Raw genomic sequence first — 6,274 nt, forward strand, 5'->3', positions numbered from 1 at the left:
TGCTGCGCCTGGAGCACCCCAGGCACACTCTCACCTCAGGACCTTTGCACATGCTGTGCTTTCTGCCTGGAATGCTGCTCCCCTAGATGTCCTAAGAACCCCTCCCTCAAATCAAGTGCCACCTTTCCACTCGACTGGACTTGTCAGCCTCCCCCCACTCTCCATCCCCTTCCCAATGTCTCCAAAGCCCTTGTGGCCACCTAACAAATGTATTTGGTTTACTTATTTATTCTGGGTAGCATCAGTCACCCCCAGGAGGATATGAGCTTCCCGAGGGCAGGGTTTTATCTGTTTCTACACCACTCTCTGCCTGGCATCTGGGTCGCGCCTGGCACAAAGCAGGCACTCAATAAATAGGGAATGAGTGAATAGTTCCGCCACTCCCATATTTGGGGCATCCTTGGGCAAACCACCTCTCTGGGCCTCAGGGACCCTGTCAGTGGAATGGGGAGGGTGAAGGATCCTGGCTGTGTGGCCTAGGGCAAGCGACTTACCCTCTCTGACTCTCAGTAGACGAGAAAATCCTAACCATAAAAACAAGAGCTAAGATGTTTGAACTCTTGCAAAGCTTCAGGCCCAGCGCTCAGCACAGTTTTCTCTGAGCCTCATAACAACCCAGTGAAGGAGAGATGGCAAGCTGACTCACGTGGAAGGGACCACAGTCACACAGCCAAATGAGTGACGGGCTTTGAAACTGCCAGCCCAGAGCCAAGCCTGGCCTTTACCGCCAGAATGGAGCAGGTGACCCAAAGCCCAGCACAAGACCCACTACAGGAGCCAGCACTGGTTCAGACAGTCAGTGCTCAACCCCATTAGGTTTCTGCCCCCTTCTCAGCTTCTTTTCACCACATGCACCCTTCACGGGCCAGTTAAAGCTTTGTCTTTTCTGAGAAGCCTCACTGCTCCTATAAGGACGAGGGCAAAGCATGATTCCTCACCCACAAGGTCCCAAGTGGCCCAGGTGCAGCCGCCTCCCCAGCCCTTCTTGATCCCTGTGCTCCAGCCACAGGGCCTTTGCACATCCCTCTCCCTCTGCCAGGCACACACTTCTCTCTCTTCTTGGAGAGCAAGGGCGTTTTCTGCACCTGCACACACTCAGCACCAGTCAGGGCTCATCAAATACTCACCCAACAAATGAATACACGTGTGAATGACGGTCAAAACTGAATTTCAGTCCAGTGAAATTATCCCTCAAAAATGGAGACAAAGTAAAGGTGTTTTCAGACAAGGAAGGTTAAGAGAATTCATCCCCAGCAGGCTGGTCGGGAGCCTGGGAATGCTGGAAGGAGTGAAGAGCACTGAAAAGAGTAAAGCTAATCAATATTAGCCGTTTGTAACAATAGAAACATCTTGTGGGAGTTAAAATATTTATCTTGGTCACTGAGAGAAAAGTCAGCGAAACCCCCATAGGGTTTGATCCCCACAAAACCTCCTCCCATTAGCGGCAGAGTATACATTCTTGTCAAGGTCATGCAGAGCACCGGCCAATGTCGACCACACGCAGGCACATAGAGCAAATCTCAATAGATTTCGAAGGCTTGCGATCACATAGTTTATTCTCCCAAACACAGGTGGATTAAGCTAGAAAACAGCAAGACAACTACCACATCCCCCAACATTTGGGAATTACCCAAAACATTTTTTTTTAAACCCCAGAGACAAGTTCTAGCTGCTTCGAGTTCCCTGGACCCACCAGGCACTTTACCTGGCTGGAGTGGGTCAGGCGGGGGAGACAGTGGCTTCGAGGAGCCTCTTGGAGGAGGGACCTTTCCTGTTTAATCCCAGGTTCCAGGAGCGGAGGAGAGGGGGTGGGGTGGGGCGCTGGGTGCTCTGAGGGCTGCGGGGTGTAATAGGGGCTGAGCGTGTGTGCAAGAACCAGCAGTCCTGGCCCAAAGCTCAGGGCGAGTGGAGTGTCAGCAGGTCTTCAAGCTGAAGACTGTGCAGGCTGCCCCTTGGGCAGAGCCTGAGCCAGAGCTGGAAGTGATCGTGATTAGCGCTAAGGACGGGGCAGGGCCTTGCGCACAGGGTCACAGAGGATACAGTCAGTCCAACCTCTTTCCACACGTTTGTGCCTCGTTTCCTCACCAGCATGGGATCTTATTATTCCAGATATACTTACATTAATTTAATAGTTGAATAATTATATCTTATTTAACTTGTTTTTTCCCCATTATATGTGATGTTGGACGTTTTCCCATGTGCTTTTCTTTTTGATCAGAATAGTGTTTCATGTGCACTATTTAACAGTGCACCTCCTGGGCTTTCTTTCAAAAAGACCTGTGAGCCTCAGTCTTAGCAATCTCTTGAACTTTTTAATTAAATGAATTGGGCCGTTGTAACTCTTAAGTGATTAAAATTTTTTACCTTGAAAATTTTCCAAGCCACAAAAAATTTGGAAGAATTATGCAATAAACACCTCTATACCCTTCACCTAGATTGACCCATTTTCATTCTCCAGCATTTGCTTTATCTGTTTATAAGGAGTTTTATTTGGGGGGGGTGTATTTTTTTTCTTGGCCAAGCCGCGAGTGTAGCATGCAGGATCTTAGCTCCCCAATCAGGGCTCGAACCCGTGCCCCCTGCAGTGGAAGTGCAGAGTCTTAACCACTGGACCTCCAGGGAAGTCCCTATATGGAGCTTTTTTTTTTTTTTTTCTTGCGGTACGCGGGCCTCTCACTGTTGTGGCCTCTCCCCGTTGTGGAGCACAGGCTCCGGACGCGCAGGCTCAGCGGCCATGGTTCACGGGCCCAGCCACTCCGCGGCACGTGGGATCTTCCCGGACCAGGGCACTAACACGTGTCCCCTGCATCAGCAGGCGGACTCTCAACCACTGTGCCACCAGGGAAACCCTGGAGTTAGTTTTATATGAACTATTTGAGAGTACATGCAGACTCTTCACCCCTAAACCCTCCAGTGGATCTATCTCCTAGGAACAAAAACATTCTCCTGGGAAACCTCTATACAATGATGAGAATCAGCAGGTTTATGGTGGATACAGAGGACAGCTAACACTGAGGCCACGTCCGAATTTCACCCACTTTCCTGTTGAGCAGACTGGCCCTCAAGTGGGTTTTGTCTGGTGGTCTCGGGGCCAGAGCGTCCCCTCAGTGCTGCGACCTCTGAACCTGCTTCCAGCTGCCCTTCCCAGTGCCTGAGCTTGACCTCTGGGCATGGGCCTCTCCTCCGCAGAGACGCACAGGTTCAGCTGTTTCCTTTCCTCTGTGTTACCTGCTCGGCCGTCTCCCTGGCCTGTTGTTCTTATCGATTCACAAAACTCCTGGGGTTTCATAGTCCAACTCAGGAGGGCAGCTCAGAGGCAGCCAGGGTCCACGCTGTCACCCCAGCCCCTGCTGCCTGGTCCATGCGTCCCTGGTATGCTGACATCTCCGACATCTAAGGGGAAAATCCCTGTGGAGGAGCCAGTGTCCCAGCAGCCAGCATAGCCACTGGATCTGTGGGAGATGCTGGGCCTCCTCCTGGTATAGCCTCCGCCCCTCGCAGGCCAGACAGGAAATGCCCGGGTCAGAACCTGCTCAGGTTTCTGGACAAGGGCAAGTGGGACAACGCTCTGTGCTGTGGGCAAACATGGGCATCCCTGGCCCTCACCCTGGAAATACACCCCCAACCCCAAACACCCCACAAACCTTTCCAAATGGCTCCAAGGAGGGGTTTGTGGGCCCCTGTTGAGAACAGCTAGAGAACACTATGTATTGAGGGCTTCCTCTGAGCTGGCCTTGAGCCAAGCACTTGAGACACTTTATCCCGTTTGTACCGCCCAACTGTCCACTCTACAGATGAGCTTGTCGTGAGGGTCAAAGGCAGCAGCCCTTTATCCAGCTCCGGGAAGACGGTCTCTGAGGACCGTGCGAAGCTCAGACTTTGCTCAGGAAGAGGACGGGGTGAGCTGGGGGGGCTCGGGAGGCGTGGGCGGCCTTGACGACCCTGCGTACACGAGGGGGTCCCAGTGCCCAGAGGCCTGCTGGTGTCACCGCGGGGCCCAGGGCCACAGACTGCACCCTTCTCATGGCCACTTCATGTTTTATTCTGCTTTTTTAATTAACAGATCTTATTTTCAGCATACTTTTAGGTTTATTGAAAAATTGAGCAGAAAGTACAGAGAGTTCCCATACACTTAAAAAAGTTTTTGTATTGATATAAAATTAATCATTTTAACCATGCTAACGTGTACAATTCAGTGCTTTTTAGCACATTCACAATGTCGTACGACCATCATCACCAACTCATTCCAGAACACTTCCGGCATCCACGTGGAAACACGAATCCATTGGCTCCCACCCCTGCCACCTCTGATCTACTCTCTGTCTCCATGGATTTGCCTGTCCTGGAAGTTTCATATAAACAGAACCAGGCGATAGGTGACCTTTTACATCTGGCGTCTTTCACGGAGAGCAATGTATCTGAGGTTCTCCCACGTTGTAGCAGGTGTCAGTACTTCCGTCCTCTTTATGACTGAATGACATCCCACCATGTGTATGGACCACATTAGTTCATCTGACCACCTGCTGACAGACACCGGGGTCGCTTCTACCTTCTGGGGGCTGTGAACAGGGCTGCTGTGGACATTCACATACAGGTGGTTTTTTTTTACGGACACTTTTTAAAATTTCTCCTGGCTATTATCTAGCAGGGAAATTACTGAGTCACATGGCAACTCTATACTTAGCCTTTGGAGGAACTTCCAGACCGTTTTCCACAGCAGCTGAACCACTTTACATTCCCACCGGCAGCACACGAGGTTTCCAGTTTCTCCATGTCTTCCACACTTACTTCTTGGTTTTGTGATGATGGCCATTCTCACAGATGTGAGGTGGTACCTCACTGTGGTTTTGATTTGCATTTCCCTGAAGTCTAATGCTATCGAGCATCTTTTCGTGCGCTACTGGCCATCTGCACGTCTCCTCTGCCGACACGTCTGTTCGGATCCTTTGCCCATTTTTAATTGGTTATTTGCCTTTATATTATCGAGCTCTAAGGTAAAGGGTAATTACACATCAGGAATCTTTCAAACGGAAGGTGGGACATAGCTTCTCAGGGTTTTCAGCCCCATCACTGGACACAAGGCCCTGCTGTGCGTCTCCAGGGAGGACAGAGCACACCTTCCCCTGGGAGGTTGCTTCCAGGCAAACGCAAGGCCTTTCACCCAGTCAAGGGCTCTTAAAGTGTTTTTCCAGCCAAGAGCTGCTCTTCCTCTAAGCATCAGTGCTGCTGCCACCTTGTATGAACGCAGAAATAGCTACTGCCCGCTTCTTAAAAATAGAATTATGTATGTGTTTTTTCTGCCCGTCACTACACACGAATGACTCCTAATTTTCCATTTCTCATTTGACTTCTCTTCCAGATTCCTTCCACATGCTGAACTCCTCCCCAGCGTGGGGGGAGCGGGGGCGGGCGGGGGGATGTCTTCCAGGCGCCTTGCGCGAAGCCCTCTCCACTCCCTGGTCCCCGACCCAGTGCCCCTCCCCCTCGCCCCCTCCCTCCCCACCACAAGGAGTCAGTCCTCAGAGTAACTGTTCCTCTGAGGCTCAGGCCTCATCAGCTCCCACCTGGACTATCAAGGTACCTGGCCTCCCAGCCTCCCCTGTTTCCAAAGCATCCTCCACCGACAGCAGGTGGCCCCTGCTCAGAGCCCTGCAGTGGTTCTACTGCCCAGATGGAGACCCAGTCCTCGCAGGCTGGCATAGGAGACCCTCCAGGAATCAGACCCTTCGTTCGTTGGTTCATTCATTCAGTTTTCTGAGCACCTACTGTGTGCAAGGGACTGGGACACAGTGAACAAAGGACAGGGCTTTGAGGAGAAGCAAGCCTCACAGGGTGGCCAGCGGTACAGTGGGCCTGGGGGAGACAGTGGGGACAGAGAGGAGGGGACAAGACCCAGTGAGCAGGGGGCTTCCCAGAGGGGGCAGCTCCCCAGTACCCACCCCCGCTCCAGCCACTTCAAATCACCTCCAACTCCCAGAATGCACCTGCCGTCCTTGCAAACCCACCAAAGCCACCCCCCCCACCCCCGGCTCCCCACCCTTTGGCAAACTCTCCCAGCCTTCAGACCTAGGTGAAGTGTCTCCTCATTTGCTGAGTCCCCCACCCCCTGTACGGAGCTAATCCCTTGGTCCTACCTTTAAGACACCCCCAGCCCCACAGAGACCCCATCACAACGTTGATCTCATCCAATTATTATGTTATCTGTGACTTTCTGGGAACTGAATCGCCGTCTTGCTGTCCTTTTCTGCTGCTATAGACACAGGGAGACACAGCC

This window comes from Hyperoodon ampullatus (assembly GCF_949752795.1).
Source record: "Hyperoodon ampullatus genome assembly, chromosome: 19".
NCBI lineage: Eukaryota > Metazoa > Chordata > Mammalia > Artiodactyla > Ziphiidae > Hyperoodon > Hyperoodon ampullatus.